Below are 13644 nucleotides of genomic sequence, written 5' to 3'. Positions count from 1 at the left end.
TATAAATATATCTTATATTTTTATACTTAATAAAACAGTGTCTGCGTTCTGACACCTGGGGCTCTGATCCCTGATTGGGGAGGTCTAGATGCTACTACTATACAAGCAGATAATAATACATTCAGTTGATATAGAAAATGATTAATCTGTTGCACTGTATTACATTCCATGGTGTTAAAATTAATAATATGCCATATTTTAACTGTGTATGCCTTTCTTTTTTCCCTTTAAGATTAGAGGAAAATAATACACCAAGATTGAATCATCAGGAGGTACAGTATGATTTAACAAATTTTATATGTGTAGAATTTTTAAGTAAAAAGAAAAGAATTCAATAACCACATTTCTTATGTTGCTACCATGTGTTTTCGGACTTACTTTACAGTACTGACAACCCCATTATAAATGTATTGACTGAAATAAGGTCTGATCTTATAGTGTTACCGAGAGCCTCTGGTGAGAAGCTGGGTGCCCTCAATTCCCATTTACTTTAATGAGAGTAAAGGTGCTCAGCACTTGGTAGAATCAGGCCAGTAGACTTGAAGAAGGTTTTAATGGAAGCAGGTCATTTGCGATTACAGTACTTATTTTCAGATTTAGCACAAATACAAGGGCCAGGGCATGGTTTGGCACCAAATATATAAAACAAGTGAGGTATTAGACTATTTCCATGGAGCTGTCTTAATAATATATAAGATATCTATGGCTTGATCCTCCGAGATACTGGGTAGAAATGGTTAAAAAAAAAAAAAAAAAAGTAGGGTTTTCCCACAGAAAATTTCAGTGAAGAGGGAAAAAAATCTTTTTCATTTAAATTTTCTATGGGAAATTTAGATGTTCCAGTGGGAATTCAAAGTTTCAAACATTTAATCTGAAAACTAAAATATTTTGGTTTTCAAGTGATGGGTTTCTCAAAATAATAACATTTCCATAGAAAGCAGATACTTCAGTTTAATCAAACCCCCAATTTTTCTACCAAAAACAGTTTAAACGGAATAATTTTGAGCAGTGTTAAGCACTTTGGTTGCAATCCAGCAAAGCACTTAAGCACATGGTTAGTTAAAGCATGTGAATGGTCCCTTTGGCTTCATCGGGACTACTCATATACTTAAAAGTATATTTCTTGGAGTTTGATCCTTTTCCCATTCAACCCAATGGAAAAATTTCCATTGACTTGAATGGTGCAGGAGCAAGCCCTTGCTTGCTGAATCAGTGCCTCATGTTGGGAAGACTTACTCATGTGTAACTTTACACATGTAAAGCATCCCATCGAATTTTACAGGACTGCTCATATACACCTATGTTTGCAGTATCTGGGCTCTGAAGCCTCTATTGCATTTCTAACAAAGACATAGCTAATAGATTCATAGATTCATAGATTCATAGATTCATAGATTCATAAATTATAGGACTGGAAGGGACCTCGAGAGGTCATCGAGTCCAGTCCCCTGCCCGCATGGCAGGACCAAATACCGCCTAGACCATCCCTAATAGACATTTATCTAACCTACTCTTAAATATCTCCAGAGACGGAGATTCCACAACCTCCCTAGGCAATTTGTTCCAGTGTTTAACCACCCTGACAGTTAGGAACTTTTTCCTAATGTCCAACCTAGACCTCCCTTGCTGCAGTTTAAACCCATTGTTTCTGGTTCTATCCTTAGAGGCTAAGGTGAACAAGTTCTCTCCCTCCTCCTTATGACACCCTTTTAGATACCTGAAAACTGCTATCATGTCCCCTCTCAGTCTTCTCTTTTCCAAACTAAACAAACCCAGTTCTTTCAGCCTTCCTTCATAGGTCATGTTCTCAAGATCTTTAATCATTCTTGTTGCTCTTCTTTGGACCCTTTCCAATTTCTCCACATCTTTCTTGAAATGAGGCGCCCAGAACTGGACACAATACTCCAGCTGAGGCCTAACCAGAGCAGAGTAGAGCGGAAGAATGACTTCTCGTGTCTTGCTCACAACACACCTGTTAATGCATCCCAGAATCATGTTTGCTTTCTTTGCAACAGCATCACACTGTTGACTCATATTTAGCTTGTGGTCCACTATAACCCCTAGATCCCTTTCTGCCGTACTCCTTCCTAGACAGTCTTTTCCCATTCTGTATGTGTGAAATTGATTTTTCCTTCCTAAGTGGAGCACTTTGCATTTGTCTTTGTTAAACTTCATCCTGTTTAACTCAGACCATTTCTCCAATTTGTCCAGATCATTTTGAATTATGACCCTGTCCTCCAAAGTAGTTGCAATCCCTCCCAGTTTGGTATCATCCGCAAACTTAATAAGCGTACTTTCTATGCCAATATCTAAGTCGTTGATGAAGATATTGAACAGAGCCGGTCCCAAAACAGACCCCTGCGGTACCCCACTCGTTACGCCTTTCCAGCAGGATTGGGAACCATTAATAACAACTCTCTGAGTACGGTTATCCAGCCAGTTATGCACCCACCTTATAGTAGCCCCATCTAATTTGTATTTGCCTAGTTTATCGATAAGAATATCATGCGAGACCGTATCAAATGCCTTACTAAAGTCTAGGTATACCACATCCACAGCTTCACCCTTATCCACAAGGCTCGTTATCCTATCAAAGAAAGCTATCAGATTGGTTTGACATGATTTGTTCTTCACAAATCCATGCTGGCTATTCCCTATCACCTTACCACCTTCCAAGTGTTGGCAGATGATTTCCTTAATTACTTGCTCCATTATCTTCCCTGGCACAGAAGTTAAACTAACTGGTCTGTAGTTACCTGGGTTGTTTTTATTTCCCTTTTTATAGATGGGCACTATATTTGCCCTTTTCCAGTCTTCTGGAATCTCTCCCGTCTCCCATGACTTTCCAAAGATAATAGCTAGAGGCTCAGATACCTCCTCTATTAGCTCCTTGAGTATTCTAGGATGCATTTCATCAGGCCCTGGTGACTTGCAGGCATCTAACTTTTCTAAGTGATTTTTAACTTGTTCTTTTTTTATTTTATCCGCTACACCTACCCCCTTCCCATTAGTATTCACTATGTTAGGCATTCCTTCAGACTTCTCGGTGAAGACCGAAACAAAGAAGTCACTAAGCATCTCTGCCATTTCCAAGTTTCCTGTTACTGTTTCTCCCTCTTCACTAAGCAGTGGGCCTACCCTATCTTTGGTCTTCCTCTTGCTTCTAATGTATTGATAAAAAGTCTTCTTGTTTCCTTTTATTCCCGTAGCTAGTTTGAGCTCATTTTGTGCCTTTGCCTTTCTAATCTTGCCCCTGCATTCCTGTGTTGTTTGCCTATATTCATCCTTTGTAATCTGTCCTAGTTTCCATTTTTTATATGACTCCTTTTTATTTTTTAGATCATGCAAGATCTCGTGGTTAAGCCAAGGTGGTCTTTTGCCACATTTTCTATCTTTCCTAACCAGCGGAATAGCTTGCTTTTGGGCCCCTAATAGTGTCCCTTTGAAAAACTGCCAACTCTCCTCAGTTGTTTTTCCCCTCAGTCTTGATTCCCATGGGACCTTACCTATCAGCTCTCTGAGCTTCCCAAAATCTGCCTTCCTGAAATCCATTGTCTCTATTTTGCTGTTCTCCCTTCTACCCTTCCTTAGAATTGCAAACTCTATGATTTCATGATCACTTTCACCCAGGCTGCCTTCTACTTTCACATTCTCAACGAGTTCCTCCCTATTTGTTAAAATCAAGTCTAGAACAGCTTCCCCCCTAGTAGCTTTTTCAACCTTCTGAAATAAAAAGTTGTCTCCAATGCAGTCCAAGAATTTGTTGGATAGTCTGTTCCCCGCTGTGTTATTTTCCCAACATATATCCGGATAGTTGAAGTCCCCCATCACCACCAAATCTTGGGCTTTGGATGATTTTGTTAGTTGCTTGAAAAAAGCCTCATCCACCTCTTCCACCTGGTTAGGTGGCCTGTAGTAGACGCCTAGCATGACATCTCCCTTGTTTTTTGCCCCTTTAAGCCTAACCCAGAGACTCTCAACACTTCCGTCTCCTATGTCCATCTCTACCTCAGTCCAAGTGTGTACATTTTTAATATATAAGGCAACACCTCCTCCCTTTTTCCCCTGTCTATCCTTCCTGAGCAAGCTGTACCCATCCACACCAACATTCCAATCATGTGTATTATCCCACCAAGTTTCAGTGATGCCAACAATGTCATAGTTGTATTTATTTATTAGCACTTCCAGTTCTTCCTGCTTATTCCCCATACTTCTCGCATTTGTATATAGGCATCTAAGATACTTGTTTGATCTTTCCTCCCAGTTTTGTCCTGACTCTCCTTTCTCTCTGCCAATATAGCCCACACTCCCTCTTGTTTCCGACTCATTTCCCCGGTCTCCATGTTCCCCACTTACCTGTGGGCTTTGCTCACCTGTCCCCGTCGAACCTAGTTTAAAGCCCTCCTCACTAGGTTAGCCAGTCTGTGTCCGAACAGGGTCTTTCCTCTCCTCGAAAGGTGAACGCCATCTCTGCCTAGCAGTCCTTCCTCGAATAGCATCCCGTGGTCTAGGAAGCCAAAGCCCTCGACACCATCTTCGCAGCCAGGCATTCACCTCCATGATGCATCTGTCTCTGCCCGGGCCCCTACCTTTGACAGGAAGAATTGAAGAGAATACCACCTGCGCTCCAAACTCCTTCACCCGTACTCCCAGAGCCCTGTAGTCACTCTTGATCCGCTCACTGTCACACCGCGCAGTATCATTTGTGCCCACATGGATGAGTAGCATGGGGTAGTAGTCAGAGGGCCGGATAATCCTCGACAATGCCTCCGTAACGTCTCGGATACGGGCCCCCGGCAGGCAGCATACCTCCCGAGATGAAATGTCAGGGCGACAGATGGGCGCCTCCGTCCCCCTCAGCAGAGAGTCTCCGACCACCACTACCCTACGTTTCCTATTCGCAGTGGTGGCAGCAGACTTTCCAGCCTTAGGGGTACGAGGCTTCTCCTCCTTTACTGTAGGGAGTGATTCCTTCTTTCCTGTATCAAGAAGAGCATAACGGTTACCTATAACCACGTCAGGAGGGTTCAGAGCAAGGGTGGAGCACTGCCTGCTGCCAGAAGTAACCAGCTGCCAGTGTCCACCCTGAGCCATCTCCTCCTCCACCAGTGGTGTATCAGCAGTCCTGTGTACTGGGACAGCTACCTCAGCTGTCTCCACATGGACACTGTCGAGGAATTGCTCGTGGATACGGATGCTCCTCAACCTAGCCACCTCCTCCTGTAGCTCTCCCACCTGCTGCCTGAGAGATTCCACCAGCAGGCACCTCTCACATTGGATGGTCCCCCCAGCCTGGATATCAGTAAGTGGAAATTGCAAGTTACAGTCTTTGCAAAACCACACCAGGATCTGGGTAGAGGCATCCATGCTTAGGCACTCTGTCTGGCTACAGGCACAGGTGGAGGAGACAGTAGCAGTGCTGGCACAGGTGTTGCGGGTCTTCCTAACCATCGTAAGCCTCCCTCTGTCAAACTCCCGTCTGCAGCCCCCTGTCAGCTGAAAGGGTTGTTTAAGCAAAAAGTTAGAATGTAGTTGCTTTATAGGTATTAAGGGGAATCAAGAGAAAACAGATGGAACCTCGCCCCCTTCCTGCTCCCCTTCCAAACTCCCTTGTTTAACAGATTCTGTTTTAAAAGTGCTAATGTCTTATATTATTGTTATATCAGTCCATCTAAAACTATTTTTTTCCTTTGAATCAGTCCTTTGCATAGACCACTCATCTAAACTTAAGGGACAGCTGCCTTTCCGCTGAAGATTTTTATAAGTCCAGCCAGCAAGAAAGTTCAGAGCACCAAAAATCTTAACTGTCGTAAGGTACAACTACGGGTAAAGTTTAATGGTACAGTATGGAATCAATTGGACTATGATGGTTGCATTATGGAACCTTCTGCTGTCCTCCAGTGAAAAATGAATTAATAAACTTATGGTGGATATTTCTGCACAAGAGCTAATTTGACAATCTGCAGCATATTTCTCTTTGGCCATGTTGCAGATTTAATCAACTACACTACATATATTTTCTCCAACAATTTTTGATAGTTTTTATAAGAAAATCATTACTACTTGTTCCTATGCTAGGTTACTGAAAAATAATTATTAATTTACTTCAGAGTAATATATTTGACATGTTTACATCTTTTTAGTACTGCTGCAGATTTTAAGGATATTTTTGCTGTGAGTAGGGCATAAGATCATCAGATTCTTATAGATGTCACTTTTATACAGTGAACCAACTATTGACATTTAATTTTACCTTTTAAAAATATATTATTGCTCAAGGAAATTATTTACATAGGAATAATGTACTTCATTGCAATATTTGTCAATGGAATGCTAATTTTTGCCTGTCAATATTTCTTTCAGCTTTATTTCTTTACAAAGCATTAAAGGAAAAATATAACTACTGCCTAATCACATTATTGGGTTATGTCTTCCATTTTGTGTAATATCATAATGATATTTTCTCATACAAAGATGATAGTGATGATGTTGCCAGAGATAGCGGGACTAAACCTCAAATCTACACATTCCTAAACTCTAGAGAGGAGGTTTGATTAGTCTTCAAGTTTTGTACCTCAAGTTTGTCTCTGAGCATTTCAGTATGTATGGTAAATTGCAGTAGGGTAAATGTTCTGTTACTTCTGTGTACTGTAGTGTTAAATGATGGATGGGTCATTAAAAACCCATTAACTTCATAACTACTGTAAGTTTCCCACAAAACATCAAACTAATTGTACATTTCCACATGGCTGAATGTTTTTAAATGATTAAAGCATTTTGCGTAATTCTTTAGTCGAGTTCTTTTTCTAACAGAACATAATATGGCATACATCCAAAAAGCCAACCCATTAATATGTTTCAATAAAGTAAAGACTGCTTTTAAAAACAAAAAACAAAACAGGAACATTTGGACATCCAGAAGTAAGCTATTAAGAGCTATACCATATACTCAGTCATCATGTGCAAATTCCCACTGATTTAACCAAAACATATGAAGGTCAGTACATGACCATGCATTCTGAATCACAACAATTTACAGCACTTAGCTTTAAAGTATACAGTAAATTGTTGCGAGACAGGCCTGCAAAAAAGGAATCTTTGAAAGGATTCCATGCTTCCACCCCCACCTTCCCACCCCAAAGGCAAAAAAAGTCACTCATTTGAGCTCTTTGCTCTATGGTAAATAGTCAGTAGGTTTTGGGGGGTTAAAAATAGAATTGTAATAATAAATGTCTGGAAAAGTAAATTACATCTGCTTACTTACAAGCTGAAGAAAGTTTCCTGCTGAGAACCCTAATAACACTTGTTAAGAAACTTTCTGATCTGGTCATTACTGGTTTAATATATGGATATAGCTATTACATCACCTGTTACATAAGGATTCATATTATTTAAGCAGCTTGGGCAATACCAGATTTGTTCAGATGGCAGAGTACAATTAGGCCCATTTCTGACCTAAGTCATGAATGCCTTTCCTGAAGGAGGAAATCTGCCAATCACCTTGAAGCACACAGTAGTTCAGCCAGTGCTCAAGAAGCCATCACTGGATGCCAATAACTTCATTAACTACTAGCCCATCTCCATCCTGTTTCTGGGAAGAATCATCAAGAGAATGGAGGCAACTAAACTCCACCAGCACTTGTCTTATACCAGCATTCTAGATCACACACATGACTCGGAAAACAAGTGACAGGGATAAACTCCTCTTGGGAGAGTGATATTTACAAAGAATTCATATTGTTCATATGTATTTCTGTTGCTATATGTTACCATTTTCTGTTTTCATATGTTGTTTAATTTTGATTTTTTTCAGATCCTCTCAGGAGGCATTCAAGTCAGCTCCTTACAGGATCAGCCCCTTGGGGTTCCAGCCTCTGACTATTGACGGATTTTCTTTGTTTCTTAATGTTTTTGTTCCTCTTCATCTTTTTTTCTTCACAGCTTATTGACCAACTGCCAAATGCTTCAGTATGGTTGCTCAGAACTTCAGCTGGAGTAATTCAAAGGAGCTGAATCAATTTATACCAGTTGAGGATCTGAGTGTATGTCCTTTAATTTGAATTGCAAGTTTCTTCTTTCACTTTTCCAAAGACCTGTACATCTAGGAACTGTGCTATTATCAAAAGGATCACTCTATAGAGACATAACACTGAGGTTCTTAATGTTTGTAACAGTGACTTAAAGATCTAATGGTACTTTCTGCAAGAATAGATGTGTTAATCACATTCTCCTGGCTAAATCCCAATTTAGGGAAGTGCATTCTGCCCCATCAACATTCCTCCTGCAGTTTCAGTTGAATAAAATATTTCACTTTGCTTTCTCTCCTAAACTGTTGTATATGTTGCTGTATGCAGCTAAAGAGCTGCTGTTTATTTTTTTTTTAAATTACTTCTATTATTAACAATCTCTTAGAGCACTGTAAAATTGACATGGCACTTTATATTCATATAGACAACATATTCCCAGCACTGAAGTTTTCCATCTAAGGGTGATTTAAAGAAAGAAACTTTAGAAGTTAACTTTAGAAGAACAAAATGTAAAGAAACTCTTATTTGCAGTGAAAAACATTTTGAACAATTTGTAGATACAGTGCAATGTTCTCTGGTCAAAAACATACACCCATAATTACTCCAGTCAGTCCACAATTTAGAAGTTCTCCCAGATTCTTTGCTAACACAGAGGGTATGTTTACACTTCAGCTAGAGGTGTAATTCCCAGTTTGAGTAAATGTACATGCACTAGCTTTGATGAAGCTAGCATACTAAAAATAGCGGTTCAGGTGGCAGGCTGGGCAAATACAATCCCAGCCAAGACTCTAGGTAAGAACTTGGGTAGCTAGTCCATGCTGCTGTCCACAGCTACGCTGCTATTTTTAGCATGCTAGCTTGATGAAAGCTAGTGCATGTACATTTACCAGAACTGGGAATTACATCTCCAGTATTAGTGTAGACAAACTCTCCAATCTCATAAAGCAGTGTCCCTGAGTAATGCATCCTACCATCTCCAGCTGCCTAGGACACTACATCCCATCCTTGTGGACAATGTCCTAGGCAGCTGGAGACGGTAGGACGCATTAGTCATGAGCACTGCTATATGAGCAGCAGCCATTCATCAGCACATGAGCACATCAACCCATTTTTCTGCTCACTAAATAAGCTTGTTAGGATGAATAAAAATGGTATGGAGGATAACACAGAACATTAATGATATAGCCTCATCTGGAACACTACTGCTCTCCCTAGCTAAAAAGGATAATGCAGAATTAGAGGGGGCTTGAAAAAGGATTACAAGAATGATTAAGGGCCTGGGGAAAAACTCTTTAAAAAGAGAGATCAAAGAGATTGGGATTGCTTAATTTAGAAAGGAGAAGAAAAAGAGGGGAGTTTGGGGAGAGCCCCAAAACCTTACACCTGAGCTTATTTGTGTCAGTTGATGGAAAGTTTCCCAAAATTGGGGGAGGGGAAAATCCCATTATACTGAATTTAGTCTAAATGGTTTGGTGCCGTTTGACTTGTTTTTTGTTAATTGACACCAAACAATTTCTTCTTTCTTTCAGCTAAAAAAATCAGACTTTCTGCTTCAAACAGATTATGACTTTAGGTCCAATCTTGAGCAAGAGGTGATATGTCAGGTGCACCTCCCCAGGAATAGCACCAGGAAGACTGTGCCTCAAAGATATACCTCTAAGTCACAAATCTGACTCTGCTTTCTCTTTGCTACAGGAGTGGAGATAATAATTGCTGCTGGCCTATTATACCAGAAGAAAATCAGGTTGTTGTGTACTTACAGCTGTCAAGGGTGATTCCCCACTCTGGCACTTTGAGTGCAGAAGGTGGGGGCCCGCAAGTATTCTAAAAATTAATACTGGTCACTCCAGGCTTGTATTAAACTCTCGAGGTTACAGCTTTTCTCCGACCTTGGATGGGCAGATGCTGCTACCACCCAAGTGCAAAACCCCTTTGAGAACCCAGGAAGGCACATTTGGGAATTCCTTCCTGTGGGGTACCCTCAAGCCCTTTCACCTCCTCTCCTGGGAAGAGCTGAGGAAAAAAACAAAGGAAATCAGCTGTTGCCACCAGCTAATTAAACAACATGTGCACAAATCTCTTAGGACACAAAAATCCAATCCTGTTTTTTAAAAAAGGTAAATTTTATTAAAAACAAAAAGAAAGAAAATACATTTGGAAACTCAGGCTATTGCTAGATTTAAAAAAAATACACTTACAAGGATTAAGCATCAAGAATAACTTTCTTGAGGTCCAGCTTAAAGGTTACAAGCAAAACAAAAGCATTTGGGGTTAGCACAGAGGAGTCCACAAGCCATAAAGAAATAAAAAAGAGATAAACCTAATCGTGCCTTCCTAGACATTTCGTGATCTACTTACATATCTGGGGTTTCAAATGAGAAGTTTCTAGGTATGATCTGATGATTTTTCATACCTAGCCCAAAGCATCTTACAGCATTGCTGCTCTGTTCCCTCTCTCCAGAGAATAACAGACAGACAGACAGACAAAGGGGAAGTTTTTCTCAATTTTAAAAAGTTCTAGCCTTCCCATTGGCTCTTTTGGTCAGGTGCCCACTCACTTCCTTTTACTTATGCATAGCAGTGATACTTTTTAACCCTTTAAAGGTAAAGCAAGTAGAGAACAGCTACTAAGAGGGATTTTATAGCTAACTGGCTGGCTGAGTGTCCATAACAGGGAGCTACCCCCTGCCCCCCTTCATTTATCACAACAGCTATACACCCAGATCCAATATGTGGGGAGTCCATGTGGGAGTGTACTCCCTACCTTGTGTGGTCTGTTATCTGAGTCACAATCTAGCCCATAATGTCTATTATTTAAACACCTCATGCCCATCCAGTCCAACAGGGTTCTCAGTGTATAATATTATATGATTATATGCATTTGGTTTAGTTTATACTGGACTGATGATGTCCCCTTTGGTGTTTTCACTTTCAGCTCGGAGCAAACCGATTGCATATTGGAAAATCCTGGATGATGTAAAAAACATATTGCCTAGTAATGATGTTCTCCTTATTAAGCAAGCTGGACTGCATTTCCATCAGGCATGGCTTTCCATTGTCATGCACCTGTGTGATCATTTACACTTTCGTAAAGTTGGTGCAGAGTGGACGTAAAATGCTACCATTCAGATTTTTTAGGCATCTTTTCACAGGTGTAAATAAATGACCAATCTATACAAGACAGTGGACAATCAGGCCTGTTATTTGTAACAGTCAGCTTTGACTGGGCAGCTGAATCCACTTCTAGCCATCTGTAATAAAAATACAGAAGCACATACCTATGTATACTGAATTTTTTATTAATATTTTATTTTTATGGTGACATGTTACCACCAATACCAATTAACTATTGTACGATAAGTAGCATCTTGAAAGATCATACAGTTTTGTAGCATCCTGCTGAATTCTTTGAAGCTTAGATCTAAATCTCTGTGGTCAAATAGGCACCCATGGGTGAAATTCACCCTTCTGGAGATGGGTAGTGTGAGGTCTATACCCCAGTTAAGCCCCACTTAGATTGTAAACTCTTTGGGGCAGGGACCTTCTTTTTGTTCTGTGTTTGTCCTGCACCTAGCACAGTAGGGTCCTAGTACATGACTGGGGCTCCTGGGTGCTGCGGTAATACAAACAATAAATAATAACGTACGGACTTATAATAGATCTCAAATAGGACTTTCTTGGGGCATAGGCCTTGTGTGGGATCTCTACCTAAAGGTGAATTTCACCCCAATGAGGAAAATGTGTGGGTAAAATCCTGGCTTCATTGAAGTCAACAGTAAAACTCCCATTGACTTGATTTCACCTTGTGTCACTAATGAAAGAGACTTTGAAGTATCAGGCATGGTTGAAATGGGATACGTTATTTTAGTAAGTCGCCAAGTATCATTCTCCTTCACCCACATAAGCCTTCAGATTCTCAATCATGGACTCCAACTTTTCCCAGCACCGGAGGGGGCTTGCGCCCCCCCGGCCCCGCCCCAACTCCACTCCTGCTCCTCCCCTGCCCTGCTCCCATTCCAACCCCTTTCCCAAAGTCCCTGCCCCAACTCCGCCTCCTCCCTGCCCCTATTGGACTTCTTCCCCAAATCCCCACCCCGGCCCCGCCTCTTCCCCGAGAGTGCTGTGTTCCCCCTCTTCCCCCCTCCTTGCCAGCACTGGGAGCTAGGGGGAGAAGCGGAGTGCTCAGGAGAGGAGGTGGAGCAGAGGCGGAGGTGAGCTGGGGCAGGGGGGTGGGGCAGAGAGCTGCCGCCCATGGAGTCGGAGCCTATGTTCTCAATCATGCTTCCTAAGCGGTAGGTGAGTCACAACCAGTCTGTCTTTTGAAAAAGCTAGACCTCTGTCTAGTTCCCAGGGTAATCAGAAGCAACAATTATTTCAGATTGCTACTCCAGTTACTCTAAAGTGTGAGCCCAATAAAGGAGCTCTCATATGGCTATAGTTCCACAGAGGTTTGCAGTATTTAATTATCACTTCCTATTGTCAGCAATTTGAGTACTTCAAAATAATTGGTCCTGGATGCCTGGAGGAGGACTGGCTCTAGTGCATATTTTCTGACTGCAATGCATTTAAAATAAAAAAATGTCGTATTGTGGTATTTTCAGCTCCACAAAGCAGTTCTATGGCAAATTTCAGCAAAAATTTCTAGAATGAGACAAATGGCTCTGAGGGACTTTAACCATTTTCTAGTAGATAACTGCATGTGACTGAGAAGATGCATAACAAAGAATAATTTCACCCTGCCTGATCATATAACTTGTACTAAGACCCCAAATTTCGAACATGGGGCCTTAATAGATCAGCCAAATCCTGCTTCTAGATGTTTATTTTGGCTTGTAATCATATTAATTGAACAATTATACACCTAAGTACCTATGTCACTGTTATAAAGGCAGTGATATTTGAAAATTGGGTCCTGATTGTGAAAAGGATTGTTCTTCTTTGAGTGCTTGTTCATGTCGATTCCATTCGAGGTATGTGCACACCCACATGCACAGTCGTCGGAGATTTTTGCCTTAGTGGTATCCATAGCCTCCATGCGCAGCATGCTGCCAGCACCCGGCTCCTCCCGGCACCGATGCCATCGCCCGTGCTGAAAAAGAAAACGAAAAAGTGCAGCTCCCTGGCACTGAGCAAAAGGTCCAAGGGTCATTGGCCAAGGGACCCGGGCCTGGCCACCAGGCTATTCTGGAGCCACGTGCTCGTGCCTCCCTGGTTGGGGCCCCTAGCCCCCTCAAAGGTCTGCCACTGACTCCTGGGAACAGTACGGGACCCACACCCCTGCCGGCACCATCGTCCTCTCAGGCTCCCCAGGTGCAGCGAGAGCACAGGTCTCCACCTGCTCTGATGATGACTCTGGTGCTGAGTCATCTGGGACAGATCCGAGACCCTTCATCGTTTGGCCAGACTAGCATCGAGATCCCCTCGGTGTTACTCATTTGTACAGGGTTGACATTCCCCATACTATTCCCGGCACCAGTCATCCTCCCGTTGGTCATCTTCTCAACATCCGTCCTGATGGACGCGTTCCCCATCTCAGCACCAGTCTCCCGGGCACTGGTACCGATCTCGGTATCGACACCAGTCTCCCACATCTGGTCATCGGTCGCCGGTAGCCACA

General features: G+C 41.8%; 1 long non-coding RNA gene across 2 annotated transcripts; it reads left to right on the top strand.

Annotated features, from left to right (window-relative positions):
- The first annotated feature begins 229 nt into the window (after positions 1-229).
- Positions 230-11541, top strand: LOC117881279. 2 transcript variants are annotated; one of them, XR_004646750.1, is made up of 5 exons: positions 230-272; positions 5700-5826; positions 7814-8042; positions 9723-9832; positions 10963-11541. It is a non-coding gene; the product is annotated as an uncharacterized LOC117881279 (long non-coding RNA). The 2 variants fall into 2 exon arrangements; XR_004646749.1 differs by having other exon boundaries at positions 5700-5814; positions 10963-11536.
- The last annotated feature ends 2103 nt before the right edge of the window (positions 11542-13644 follow it).

Source organism: Trachemys scripta, chromosome 1, assembly GCF_013100865.1.
Source record: "Trachemys scripta elegans isolate TJP31775 chromosome 1, CAS_Tse_1.0, whole genome shotgun sequence".
In the NCBI taxonomy this organism is placed as follows: Eukaryota; Metazoa; Chordata; order Testudines; family Emydidae; genus Trachemys; species Trachemys scripta.
This window is presented reverse-complemented; position numbering and strand designations above follow the sequence as displayed.